Below are 15,091 nucleotides of genomic sequence, written 5' to 3' on the forward strand. Positions count from 1 at the left end.
TTAAATAATAAAAAATCTATGTGTATGTAGAAATGTATATGTATGTGTATTTTTCGCATTCTGGAAAACGGCAGCGACAAGAACCTCCAAATTTTGAATACACGTAATTCTGTACCTGAACATGTGCTCCTGGAAGCCAGAATTCAAATTTTTTTTTGACTCATTTAATGCTTTGTGAGAATTTAATGAAATTTTGATCAACAAACTCGGCGACTTAAAAGCATTGTGTTGTCACTCAGCAAAACGAAATACATATCTCAGATTTAATCAACAAACTCACTGATTTGAAAGAAATGTGTAGCTGCTGACACGAAGTAAAATATTATTTCCATCCACGCACCAGTCTGTTGTTATTCGGCAGAATATTTATTTATTTTATAAATTGAATCTGTCTGTTACTGATTAACACACTAAGTGATATAAAAGCAAGTTTTTTTATCTCTGGTATTATTAATTACTAACTGGACTCATAAAATTACATTTAGTTGTACTCATTAAAATTATATATATATAAATTAATCACTAATATTTTTGGCAGCAACAAGTGGCTAGTATACAAAATAAATAAATAACTTTAAAATAAATCAAGTTAAGTTTGTTTATTGTAGAATGATGAAAAGTTACTATCACAAATCATCAGCGTAAAACAGAACTGTCTAGGGAAATTATAAAAAGGACACAAAAAGCTCATGATATAAAAGCTGTTATAGCAGATGATGCCCACCATTATAAATGCCAAAAGAAAAAGAAAAATTTCTAACGAACATTTTATACGAGTTCAATGATATTGTTTTTTAAAGCCATTTATAGCTTAGCTATTTCATTTCTAATGACAATTATTCTTCCATTATTTTCAGAGTTTTTTTTTTTTTTTTAACAGTGATTTAATTTGCGCAACCAAATGAATTTATTTTCCTAGTTAAACTATTTGAAAATATAGGTACATTTTTAATAGTATTAGGGACAGATGAATCCCGCCTGAGGACCACTGACAGTAAAATTTATGGATCCCCCTTAAGAAAATGCTTAAGTTATAAGGTATTTCTCCCGCCTTCTTAGCATGCCTTCGTGGTGTAGTGGTTAGCACGCTCGACGCGAATTCGAGAGGCCCGTGATTCGAGTCCCGGCGAAGGCGTTGCTCATTTTTCATCTCTCCTGTTTTCAAAAAATACCTAATGTCTCTAGAAGGTACCTACATTCCAGAAACGTAATTTGTGCTAAAAAATTAAATACTCGTAATTATTGAATATTATTAAAATTTAAACAATATAGTGTTTTAAGAATTTTATTTCTAAATGTTCTTACATTATTTTCTATGCATATCAAGCTTAAATTCTATAAAAATTTAAATTACATTAAAAAATTTAAAAGAAAGGAAAGTTTAATCTTCCTACTTTATTTTACCCATTCGTGCTTGTAATTAATTGTCAGTCATCCAGAAGATGCTGATAAACAAAATGTTGCTCTGCCTATGTATTAAAACTAATTTTAAAGAAGCAATGTGCACCGAAGCATAATAATATATGCCCAAGTGTTCTAAAACTCCACATTCATTTTCAGAAAGTGTCCTTCAGTTATAACAGCGCTCACAGACATCGCAGTTGTTCTACCTTTATATACACAGTGCGATCATTGTTTTATTCTCTAATAATTACTAGTTTTATTCTCTAGCAAAGACGAAGTTTTATATTTATTTACTCTTTTTTTCGTTATTTTATAATTATAAATTATGAATATAAGTTGCCAGATGAGTTTAATCAATTTCAAGAAGCCACTAGCATCGAAATTACTTTTGAGGCAGCAAATTTTTTTCAGTACGCCTGTGTATTGATATGTCTGAACACTATAATCTTTTTATTTTTAACCCTTGGTCCTATTGTAGAAAAAAAGAGATACAGGGCGCTGCGCCGCCCGTATGTTTAGCTAATTAAGAGTTTCGGCAGAGAGGGTTGAGAGGTTGATGAGAGTGGTTGAGAGTGACATAAACTAGATACTCTGTAATCTGTATATAATATTTGTACATAGTCTTCTCTTCATTAAATAGATTTAGTTAAAGGAAAGTGTCATTGTTTGGCCAATAGAACACAAGAACCACCGATAAAGAAGATGTAAGTTATTACACCTATTTAATGAAAATTCACATGCATATATTTGCAGACTTATCAGTAGCATAGCTGGGGGGAGGGCAATCCTTCCCGAGGGGCACATTTTTGGAAACGATATTTTTTCTGTTAAACTTTATTTTATCGGAGTTAGGCGGATCGCCGAGGAAGGTGAAGAATGACTAGATTCTAAACTGCCATACGAACGTGAACTGAGAAGAAAGAGTTTTTTACTCTATATGAAGTACTCAAAGAAATCGGCCTGTGATTTACACAGATACATACTCTTGTTATTTCTTTTAGATTCAGTCGAAACTTTTGAACGAAAGCCGCGACATGCATTCGTGGACAGCATTCATCGTGTAACGGTACCGCAGACATGCATTCGCGACATCCAACATGCATTCGTGGTGTATAACTATTCGTGGTGTTACCGCACTCGGTGCGGACTCGAAAGTTTCGGCGACGGCATTGCACATTTTTCACTTCTCCTGTTTCAAAATAGCTTAGTGACTCTACGAAGCAAAATAATAATTCAATTTAGAATGTTAAAAACAACTTTTCTTCAAAGTAAACACTTAATTTGTCTCCCTATATGTCATTTTGACATTTTTTACAGTTATGTCTTAAACCGACGGAAGTTCTAATTACGCCATTGAGACTGATACCGCGACTTAAAGCGCTGGTTTTCTGTCCTACATATCGCATAACTTTGGGGTCATTACGATATTAAACCGTAATATTTTTTCATGCGGATGTTTATTTTAATTTAGGAAATTATAACAAAAATATTCCAGGTTTTTCAGGCAAGTTCTGATTTTTATCGCAGATTATCAAAGGAAGCATACTTTGCTAATTGATGCTATAGATTAATATGCCAAATGGGTAAAATTAAAATTACGAAAAACAAGGTTCTGTTTCCTGTTCGAAAGGAGTTAATCATTTGATTTTCAGATCCTTAGACAGGAAAATGTAGCATGAAAATTAAATAATGAAGAATCTTAACGTGTGTATGCATTTATGTTCCATCCTCGGATTATGGAAAAGAAAAATATATATATATATATATATATATATATATATAAATAAATAAATAAAAAAATAAAAAAAAGCCATCTCTAACCACGAAACCTTTAGGTTTAGTGCAGTTGTGCACAAAACGAAAAGTAGAGTCCCATGCGCACAAGAAGCATTCGTTTGCTGCATGGATAATAGTAGTTCGCATAATTCAGTGGCAGTTTCGCGCAAAACAACATCTTGATATCTTTCGATAACTTCGAACAGCCACTTGAATTATTATTAATTTGCTTTAAAAAATTTTAAGCTATTGGGCTGCACAAATAAACTTAATAAAATGATTATATTATATATGTGTTAACATGTAAAGAATGTTAAGTGCCTTAAGGAGGCAGATACTTTTAAAATGTTAAAATATTCCCAATGAGCACTAGATAATACATTATTAAACTTCGGGATTTAAAATCACTATATTGCCAACTGGCAAAGAATAAGATATTCATGTTGTAAATTTAATCAGTAAACTTAGTGATTTAAGAGCACTGTGTTGGATATTTATTTGCCTTAAAATTCAATTAAAAAACTTAGCGATTTCGAAGAAATGTGTTACCACTACCCGAAATAAAATGCTTTTATCTTCTCTGCTCAAGTGTGTTGCCATTCGGCAAAGAATTAAGATAATTTATTTATCTTTCAATTTGAGTGCCTGTTATGAATTAAAAAATGTAATCGGTTTAAAAGGCATAAAAGCAGTTTTTCATCTATGTTATTATTACTTACTAGCTATCTGGGCCCGTGAAATGACACTACCTGGGCTCGTTAAAGTCATTATATATATATATATATATATATATATATATATTTATAGTAACACTTTTATTCGGCTGGGAATAGTGGCTTAATGCAGTTCCATCGATTCTCAATTCATCCTCAGCTCAAATTAGGGCCATTTCATCTGTTGTCTTTTCCCTATCAATTCTCTCTTTCCCGTTTCAACCGCTCCCAGAAAATTCACTTTCTGACGCAACAATCTCCTACTTTCGTCAATTAAAACTATTGAAATGAGGTGGCTGTTACTGCTTTGGCTGGCTTAGCTTTCATTTTTTTTATATTTATTTCCAAATGGGCAATTATTCTCGAAATACGGTTTTGCGTTGCTTTACTTTTCATTGGATTCTGCTGCTATTTGGCAAAATGTAAGATATTTCAGATTTAATCTATCTGCTACTGACGAACGAACTGAGCTATTTAAAATCATTAGATAGTTAGAACAGTATTTTTTAATTTTTTATTTTTGAATCTGATCAAGTTAAATAAAGATGCATTTAATTCATGATATAACTAATTAAAAACATTAAATATTTTTATAAAATTAGGTTATATACTTTTTCACTTTCCAAAAGTATATAATGTTACATAAATATAGTTCAATAGCGTATTCATCTAGTATCCTGTAAAATGTTTCGCCGTTCCACTTGGAAGGTCTTTGTTGATAATGCCATATTAAATTTCAAAACAGCCCTTTTGGACAAATGCGATAATAATCTGAATACATTCAGATTTTCAAATTATTGAATATTTTCTTTAGATAATTTGATCTAAGCGGTATAACTAATTGCATGTTCAGAATACGCATATCTGAATCTAGTTACGATTTTGTTGCATAGTGCACATGTTTTTACTTTCATATACTTTCAAAGCAACAGAACTAGAGGTCCACTGCTCTGACGGAAAAATATAAAAAATGTATATTTAAGACTAATTTCACGATATATGAATACCTAGTGACTTATCTACTCAAACATTTGGAATGAAATTTCGGATATTGTTATTTAATGGTATGCGCTCGAGACTGTGATGATTTAAAACAATACAACCTACACGGTTACGGCAAAAAAGTGTCGAAATTTTCGAATGGCTACAGCCACCCTTTTTCCTCTGCAAACTGATCAGTTCATCGAAAAACCATAAATGGGGTTGGAACGATACACGTATGATGAAAACTGCAGACCTAAAACATTTTCAAACATTGTAAAGGAACTAATAACAATACCAAAGAGGAGATGAGAACTTTATTGGAATTACAAGTTTTCAACGTGCCCATCTTCGCAGTCGATAACGCACTACATGCAAGAGATTGTTGACAATGCGTTCTGTTCATGTTTTATTAAAAGAGCAGTAAGTTTTCTTTAAAGGCGAAAACCATTCATCGCTTTAGAGGATTTTGGGGTTCTGTGGATATGGTGGTCTGATATTCGAGAGGTGATGTTTAGTACCACTGTTTATGTTTACAAAAATACCGATCTCTTTCAGAAGTGTCGATTTTGAGAGATGTTCGCAATTAGAGGGTTCATTATAATTATTTCCTAATATATAATGGAACTGATTTCTGATGTCAGTTAAGAAATGACTGCTTATTTTAACAGACTGAAAGCTTTCTTTTGTAATCAGCTTGTAGAGTAGTTTGAATTTTTCGATGTCAGGAAACTGAAGAAATCCGGAGTGCCCTCGCCGGGATTCGAAATCCGGACCTTCCGAATACGCGCTGAGCGTGTTTCCTTCCAGCAACACCACGAAAGCATGCGAAAAGGAGGGAGAAAAAAACCTTATGACCTGTTACATAAATTTAAGCGTCCTTTTCTTATTTTTCATTCTATGCAACTAATATATGACAATGATCGTTTAACAAATATACAACATATGCTTAACAAGTAATTAAAAAACTAAATCTTAAAAAGCATTAACAATATTTTTTCTGTACATTAACAATAATATTATTTATGAATGACAAATTTAAGTGATATCGAATGCACCTAAATTTGGAACACGCAAAATTCGGAGTTTTATGACTCATAAATATATATTCATATCACCAGAAATATTTATTAGATGTCTATTACAGTTACCATGCTCAATCTTTAAAAATAGTGATAACATGATGCACATTTATCACCATACTCTATCCTGAACAAAAGTACGTTTTATGTAATTACAAAAATTTAGGATAAATTTTAGTACTTTTCAATGAATATACTTATAAGTATTCAAAAGATAGGACTGGAACTTAAAACTCAAATTCAACAATTTCTTTAACTGAATTTAAATCCTAAATCTCGCAAATGACATTTTTTTTATCATTTTGTTGTTGTTGTTGATGCTCACTTCTCTGACGTATAATCAGCCCAAGCCCACGAAATTCCTCGTGCAAGGAGCGCAAGATTGCTCCTGTCTTTGCCAACAGCCTTGAACACCTTTTTTACAGGTGACAGTGCGATTTAGCTCAGCTCCGCCCCCACTTTTGATGGAGAGTCCCCCGGGAGATGGGTCTGATGATCTTCCACCCCTCTTACCTTAGCATAACCTCTCGAGAGGACTTCCGGCATTCGGGCGGCTTTTCATTTTATAACATTTCTTTATCCCTATCTTAGCTATATTAGGAATACTGGTATTTTTTCCCTTCGCACTGTATAATTTGCTGAATTTGTCACTAAACCCCAGCCTGCGGCAAATCTCTTTGTAGGGTTTATGATCTAACTTCAAATTAGAATTGGATGACCACGTTCGAAGTCAATAAACTCAGGTTTCACTAAGGTCTCGATCATGGTTTGAACAGACGATTTAGGGGCACTTGCGCACATGAATGGCTGGAACGGTAATAAAATTAGTTTATAAGAAAGCAATTTTGGTTTGCACAAATAGATAGTATTATATTCCTTTTGTTATTCTTCTATAAGTCTTACAATTTCGTTTTCTTTCAAAATTTGGTAGCTGAAACTTGTAGGTTGCAACAAAAACAAATTCCGTGTATTTTTGATTATAACTCTTAGTTTACAGTCAGTTTTCACATGCCGTGCAAAATTAAAGATTTTTGATTTGTTTTACTCTTTTACTTTTATATTCTGAATATTAAAATATTTTAAATAAAATACCTTTTTGTCATCAACATAATATTGCTAAATGGGTTGCGCGCAGCATTATATAAACAAACCAATATTTTTAGCTTTTCATTTCTTTTTTTTTCAAAATCGAAAAAGGATGTCACTGACCTACGTTAAACATAATAGAATTGTATTTTCTTATGAAACAACATTTAAAATTTTTTTTTTATTTTCGTTACTTCAATATCGATGGTTTTTTTTTTATCATAATCAAAGATAATTTCTAAAATTTTTAGGCGAGAAGCATTGTAACTCATTTTAAACCCAGTTAGGATTCATAGTCGATCAATCGCTCAGTCGGTCAAGTTTCTCTGAAATTCTGACCGGAGAAATCGTGCGCGCAAGAAAGAAAATTATACGGAAAATCTACAGTCCGATCAGGAATAGAAACTGCTTAAAAATCATGCCAGTAAGGCTGATTGATTAATTCTCACAGGTTGTGCGGAAGTTTCACTTGTACATAATTGGTTGAACCTGTTAGAAAATTGAACGTTCTCTCAGCGATGATGTTCTTAAATGTCCCTTGTGCGGAACTGCCGTGCATCAACTAACAGACATGTATGAAAATACAAAAAGGCAAATTTGGAATAATCACGTGATTGAAAATAGAAAACTATTCTCCTCCTGTACGTGGTTCGAAAATTACTTCACAGCAATTAGCGTGTCGATTACACTGTTAAGTTAAACAACCATATGTGCATTTACTACGTAATGTTGGTTTCAACAAATGATTCGCGCAATAACTGCATTTTAAAAAGGGGATGAATCCGGAAAGATTTCGGCTTTCATCACTGATGAAGGGAATGGGAACTAGCAGCGGATGAATCGGGAACGATTTCAGCAGTAGCGATTGCTTATATGGAGAAGTGGAGGAAGCGGATGAATTGACACGCCTTTCATAAAATGAGAAAACATGAAAGGAGGAGTCGGGAAATCTCCACAATATCAGTAATTCATATTTTGATGAATTGTATGTGCAAGGCGTTTTTCCTAATTACATGAAAAAAAATCTGGTTTTCATTCATTCCGAAAAATGAGTGCGAAAGAAGGGATTTTACGTAAAAGTCACATACAGTGTACTCTTGATTAATTGACACGGTTAATCGCAACAATAAAAAATATTTATGGATATTGTTTGTGTTTATTTCTTTAAAAAATCAGCAATTTAATTTTGTATTTGATAACATTTAATTGTTTGTCGAATTTCACTGCGTATTTTTCGAAGCGCTATTTGATCATTGAATTCGAGTTGCCTTTGATCTATTGATCAACCAGTTGAACCGCCTTTGATATTTGAACGAAGTCCAATAGAGTTTTAACAGGAGTCATTGCTGTCTCGAGACTAATGTAATTATCGGTATCCTCTCCGCCTGCTTTTTTCGTATTATTCCTCCTCTTCTGTTCTTGTGACAGTTGATTTTACTTTTTATTTTAAATTAAGTACTTGTACTCGTCTTTGTTCATTTTTTAGTTCTAAGATTTTAAACCAATTCTTAAAAGAATAAGAAGAATATATGAATGAAAATGAGTAGGAAACAAAAAAAAGTCTCAGTGATCAACAGAAATGATGCTTTCGATTATGCCCATGCAGAACGAATTTTACGAGATAATTATTGAAAGTAAACCTAAAGGCGCAGTTCAGCTGTTTTTAGAACATGGCCGAACTTGCGCGTGCTTGTTTGTTATGTTTGTTTAGAGTGTGCGTGCGTGAGTACCACCACGCACAGACAATCTGCAAACCGAGTAATTCGAACCGGATAGAAATTACACTGTAACTATTCATCTAAAAATCGTAGAAAAAGTTAAATGTGAAAGTTAGTACACTTGCTCGTTGAAATTATCTTATAGCAGAACGCAGGCACAATCAGAGACAACCTATTGTTATCAGAGTTGCATTTATGAAAAATGAATGCCAATAAATTTCCGGGAGAAATATGAATGAAGAACACTTTCGGGAACAAATAAGCATTCGGATGTCTTAAACTGCCATAAAAATATTCGTTCTACAATGAAACAATACCAGAAAACTCAAGTACTAATGAATTTGATGCATGCAGCGACGAAAGTCATTAAAAATGGGGTAAAAATCTTTTCATCGGTTCCAGATCTTGAGAGATAATCTCAGAAGATAATTGAGCTTCTGAAATTGAAAAGTATCTAACTATCTTGCAAGAAATTAAAAAACATATTTGGGGGAATGTTGAAACAAATAAGACTTTATACGAATAATATGTTTTGTTACGAATAATATGATTTTTTTTTATGGAACATGTCACATCTATGAGAAAATTAGACACTCATACGGGAACTTAAGTGCATATACACACCGTGTCCACAGAAATCTTTGCCTGATTTTATTTTCGCAGCCGTCGGTCGTAGATAAATATATCGAAGAATAAAAAAATGTTTCAAATAACACAGTTTCTTGTTTTGGCATTTATAAATTTAAAGAAAACAATTTTGTAAAATTTATGAAATCTAACTTTTTATACGTCTTCCCGGTCCCTGTACTTATATTTAGTAAAATGTAATCATGATAAAAGTAAAACGTAAAAAGTTTGACTCTCATACGTCAAAAACTGAACGAGATACTGAATTTCAAAATTAGAGTTTTTCACGTCATTTTCAATTTGCATTTCGGGATCAATTAACAATTAAATTAGGATAATTCTAGGGAAATTTCCCTCTTCCTTAAATGCCTTTCGATGATATTTTTTGTGATTTGCTAGTCTCTTTAATTTATAAACTCGTTGCATTCGGTATGCAGAAAGAATTGTCACGCGAGCAATTTATAAGTTTTGAAAGTTTTAGCTTACGTTAGAAGTATCCTCATAAAATTTTATTACTTTAGAATAATAATTTGGTAATTGAAAAAGAAATTAAGTGGAAATATTTTTTATTTATATTTAATGCAAATAATAATACGAGTTAGCTACATGAGAATACTGAGGTCTAACAGTGTTTTCTAGAACACGAGTTCTGTAAGATTCTGTGAGTAAAATTAATAGAATTTGAAACTTTCATATGTAACTAATAAAAATTTTTAATTAATTCATTCATTCTTTTTATAAAGTTTTATTGGTAATTTTCATGAAAAACATAGTCTAAAAATGATTAGAAAAAGAAACATGAGTAACTGTATGTAGTTACTCCTATTAATATTATTCAATTAATTATCAGATTATAAAATTATGTTAAATGCTATAAGTAGCATTAATTTTCTATTCATTTTCAGCTTTTGAATGCTTAAGTTTCCTTTCAAATTTTTCAGCAAAAATTTATTAGTTAAAAAAATATAAAACTAAAAACATTCCACATTCCTTTTTGCCTTAAGAAATCATTATGCGAATATGAATTTACAACTTTTAAAGCCTGAAAGATACATGTTTGCAATGTTATCGTCATACGATGATTTGTAAGCGCTTTATTTTTTACCAGGGTATTTTCGAAGACGATATTTTTAAACTGGGGAATTTTTGAATATCTTTATTTTCGAAGACGGTGTTTTGTTGACGTTTTAGAACTGTGATGTTTTCTCCTTGCTTTTTATCCTTTCACGACGCTGTATTGGACGACGTTTTCGCCTTGTGTTTCAACAGACCTTTTCCATTGCGTTCCATTTCCTCCAACAGACTTTCTTCCGCGATGCTTTCTCCTGTAACCTTTTTAACAGCAAAGTTTTCTTTATATAATGTCCGTTATTTGTTTAACACTTTATATATAAACTAAAGAAAAGTACAGAATATAATTGCATAAAGAAATTTCGTATGTTATGTTAACTATTCATATTTTAAATTAAAATAAAATTTGACATATCATTGAATTGTAGACGTAGTATTGAGAAAACAGATGCAGATGCTCTGCTTCAAAATAGTGAAATGGAAATTTAGTGGTTGAATTGTTAAAATTAGTATGTTACTTTTACTATAATAATGATAATAATAATAAACAATTAAACCGGATTGTGCCTAGTAGTAAGTAGTGTAATAACAGTGTTATCTAGTTATGCAAGTGCAGTGATTTTGTATTACACTGTCATTAATGTAATTTACCCTTTATTTAATTAAACTCACTAGAAATGCCAATTAAAACCGCATTTCGTGAAGGTGCCGATGATTTTGTAAATGTTGCCGGACTAAAGCTAAGAAATTATTTTCTTAAATGGAACAGTCATTTTGTGTCGGAGTGCCGTTGAAAAAATTTTGGCATATATTAGTAAGCCTATATACTAGTGTCGACACTATTGAGCAATGAGTGGCTAAGACTTAGGAGACTAGATTAACTTATCTGTGACGTACATGTTTTAAATTGTTATCAAATTTCAATATAATAAATAAGTTTTTATGATATAAAATGGTTTTTGTCAACGAATGCGTCTATAAAGAATAACATTTTTTCCATCTGCAAGGGGGGGGAATTCTAATATTTCTTATTCTAGTTTAACGTGTCTCCACCTACTCTCCAGTGGTATAGTGGTAAGATCTCTGCACATCAATAGTTCAACCCGCGATCATATCTCGTCGAATGGATTATCTGGCGGATTTTGTGGTTTTCCCCTTGTGTAATGTGAACATGAGTCAGTTTAATTTAAGAAATCTCGCAGGAAGGCATTCTTATGGTTAGGGAGGTAGCTCTCGTGTACTTTGTTGCAATCTAAATAATCCTAATCTTCACTAGGTATTTCGCATAAAATAGTTTCCTTGTAGTCTGAAACTTGCAGAACCAGCGAAATGGTCAAGATCACTATTTTTATAATTAGAAAAAATATTGACTGTGACCTGCCTTATGCATGCAAAGTAAATAAATGATTTAATTAAACTATCATTTATGGAGTATATAACTAAAATGTACTTACAAAAAAGAAGTAAATTAAGAAAGTATTCCCAAGATTTTTTGCCCCATTACAAATTTGTCTATTGAGATTTATTTTTGTCTATATTTTAAGATGTTCCGAATACGAGAGGAGAAGGAAAAGGAATTTTTTTCTTATTGGAATTAAAAGTTTTCAACGTGTACAACGTTTTAAGACAGAGTTATCTGTCGTAACTTTGTAGTTTCGTGGCCACCGCGAACTCTCCACCTCATCCCGATAAATATCTGGTGCAGGGGTTATTTGAAATCTAAGGTGTACACATCAAATCTACAAGATTTGTTAGAATGGAAAGATCCCTAAAAACCTGTTATACAAAGTTATACAGATTCTTCAAGCGATGATACAAATTTTTCCTTATTTTCGTCATTTTTGCTAACAATCTCCCGCACGTAATGCGTTATTGTTTATGAAGAGTGCACTTTAAAAATTTGTAGTTCCAATAAAAGTTTTTTTTCCGTGTGCTCTCTTGTGTTGTCACTGGGGTTACATCCGAAAACATCGCGGCAAAAACATCGCGGATGAAAACGTCGCGGAGAAAACAACGCAAGGCGAAAACGTCGTGCTACAAAACATCGTGGGAGAAAACATCGCAAAGAGAAAACATCGCAGTTCTAAAACATCGTCGTCAAAAATATCGTGGTAAAAAATAAAGTATCTACAAATCATCGCATGACGATAACATCGCAGACATGCTTTTTTCAGGCTTTAATAACTGTAAATGGATATTCCCGTTATGATTTGTGAGCGCAAGATGGAAAGAAGGATAATTTTTACTTTCATATTTTTTATTAACTAATAAATTTTAGCTGAAAAAGTAAGAAGGAGACTTAAGCATAGAAAATTAATGCAACTTATAGCACTTATAGAATTTTAAACCGACATAGTTAACTAACAAAGGTCATTAATAAATCATTTTTATAAAGTTTTTACTGGTAATTTTTTATGAAAAGTATTATCTAAAAAAGATTAGAAAAAGGAAGGTAAGTAACTGCATGACCTTATTTATAAAAAAATTGCTAAGTTAATTTTGAGATTATTTTCTTCACTTTTGTTAGTCTAATACTCTTATAGCGAAAATTATTTCTTGTTTTGTTTCAGTTTGTTCTTAAAATGTCATTAAAATTTCCATGCACAGCGTGCAGTCAGTTACTTGAATGACGATTTGTTAGTTATGAAGAAAGTCAGCTATGCATAATATTTCAATATTTCAGTAGGATTTGGATTTGTTAGATTATGCCAAAGCACACTACGGCTATCTGCTTAAGGGGGGGATGGGATTCCTTTATGGAGTACATTCTCAGGAACTGGTTCATGTGCACATTATACTTTAGGAAAATCACGAAAATCTTCCTGCAGTTTTTTTTTTTTTTTTTGTTTTTTAGAAATAATGTATACTTGCAGTGAACATTCTTGGTGACTGTCTCCCTCTAAGACGAACAGTGTTTTTGAGAATAAAAAGCATTGGTTTTTAATCATTACGCAAGTTCACCACATTCTCTCAAGATTAAACAGATATGGAATTTTGAGTAGTCGCTTTAAATAGGATTGCTTACATTTACTTTTAGATTTAGACATTTCTTATTTAGCACTTTAAAAGTATTATTTAATTTTTCATATACATTTTATTCGAAAATTTTGTAGTTACTTGTTGAACTTACAGTGGCCAACTTTCTAAGACAATTTTGAATGTTTTCTTCGGTATTTCTTAATTTTCAGAATATCTTAAATTATGCTCGCCAAAAATCTGTAGCGAAATTAAAATTAATATTTCTGAGTGAGATTCTATTTTGTAGCGATTCTTTGCCTAGCAACTTTGAAGCGACTAATTTTTCTTGTAGATTTTTAATTAAAGATAAAATTTAGTGAAATAAAAACTTAATCGAATTTTCTTTATATAAATTTCAAGGATAAAAACTATACATATTTTATATTGTCTTTTCTTTTCACTGACTGAAACGTTTCAAGTACAAGTTCTTTTTGTATTTATATGACAAATTGTTTAGAATAAGAAAATATAACATTTTTATGAATCATATGAATGATATGAATACATATTTATGAATCATATATGCTTTAGAAACATATTATTTTGAATATCAATCATAATTAAATTTTAAAATCCGGGTTCGCTTCGTGCATGATTTTTTTTAATTAAAGTATCCAGAAAGAAATTGTTTAAAAAAAATGAAAGTATTTAGTGCGTCTAGGCATTAAACTATTGGAAAAAGATATGTTGAAAGAATGCATGTTAAGTTCCATAGTTTACGTTTTAAATCAAACAAAATTATCTTTTTGTTTTAATAATTTTACAAATCTTATTGTTTTTTTAATCTGTAATTAACTGTAGTTTTAGTTTCTCAGTTCACAATAATAAGCAAAGATATACTGTGAAATAGCTAAGTCAACGAGAGGTGTGTTATTAGGTAAATGTTGAATTCAGTTTATCTATGTGCACCACTGTAAACAACAACTATACTAATTGCTTTATTTCTTTACCTCAACGTTAAACATTTTCTTCCTCTTACACTCCACAGGAAGGGAAAAAAAAGCTTCTCTATCTCTTTTCCCAGCCATAAAAACTCTACTACGATGTTCATTATTGCATCTGCATGTAACAAAAAGAACAAAATGTTGCATATAAATTTATAACTTCATGGAGTTAATTAAAAATCATTAATTATCTTTAATTAAAAATCTACAAGAAAAATTAGTCGCTTCAAAGTTGCTAGGCAAAGAATCGCTACAAAATAGAATCTCACTCAGAAATATTAATTTTAATTTCGCTACAGATTTTTGGCGAGCATAATTTAAGATATTCTGAAAATTAAGAAATACCGAAGAAAACGTTCAAAATTGTCTTAGAAAGTTGGCCACTGTAAGTTCAACAAGTAACTATAAAATTTTCGAATAAAATGTATATGAAAAATTAAATAATACTTTTAAGTGCTAAATCATAAGTCATTTTTTATACTTCGATATGTGTCATATATATCGATATGTGTCATTCGATATGTTTTTATACTTCGATATGTCTCCATCATAATTAATTTTTTATACTTCGATATGTGTTCTTTTTAATATTCACGTAAGGCTTAATTAGCATGTTGGCTGTGATTCATACTATATACTTGTATAAAATCGAATCACATGCTTTTTTGAGT

The 15,091-nt window shown here is 31.4% G+C and overlaps 1 protein-coding gene and 1 non-coding gene across 5 annotated transcripts in view; both read left to right on the forward strand.

Annotated features, from left to right (window-relative positions):
• LOC118201777 (uncharacterized) overlaps positions 1-15,091 on the forward strand; it is a 132,360-nt gene that overhangs the window by 47,289 nt on the left and 69,980 nt on the right. The window lies entirely within an intron of this gene.
• Positions 1,063-1,135, forward strand: TRNAS-CGA (transfer RNA serine (anticodon CGA)). The gene has a single exon. It is a non-coding gene; the product is annotated as a tRNA-Ser (tRNA).

This window comes from Stegodyphus dumicola, chromosome 9 (assembly GCF_044657685.1).
Source record: "Stegodyphus dumicola isolate Sdum_Otavi_A_Nest chromosome 9, ASM4465768v1".
Lineage (NCBI taxonomy): Eukaryota > Metazoa > Arthropoda > Arachnida > Araneae > Eresidae > Stegodyphus > Stegodyphus dumicola.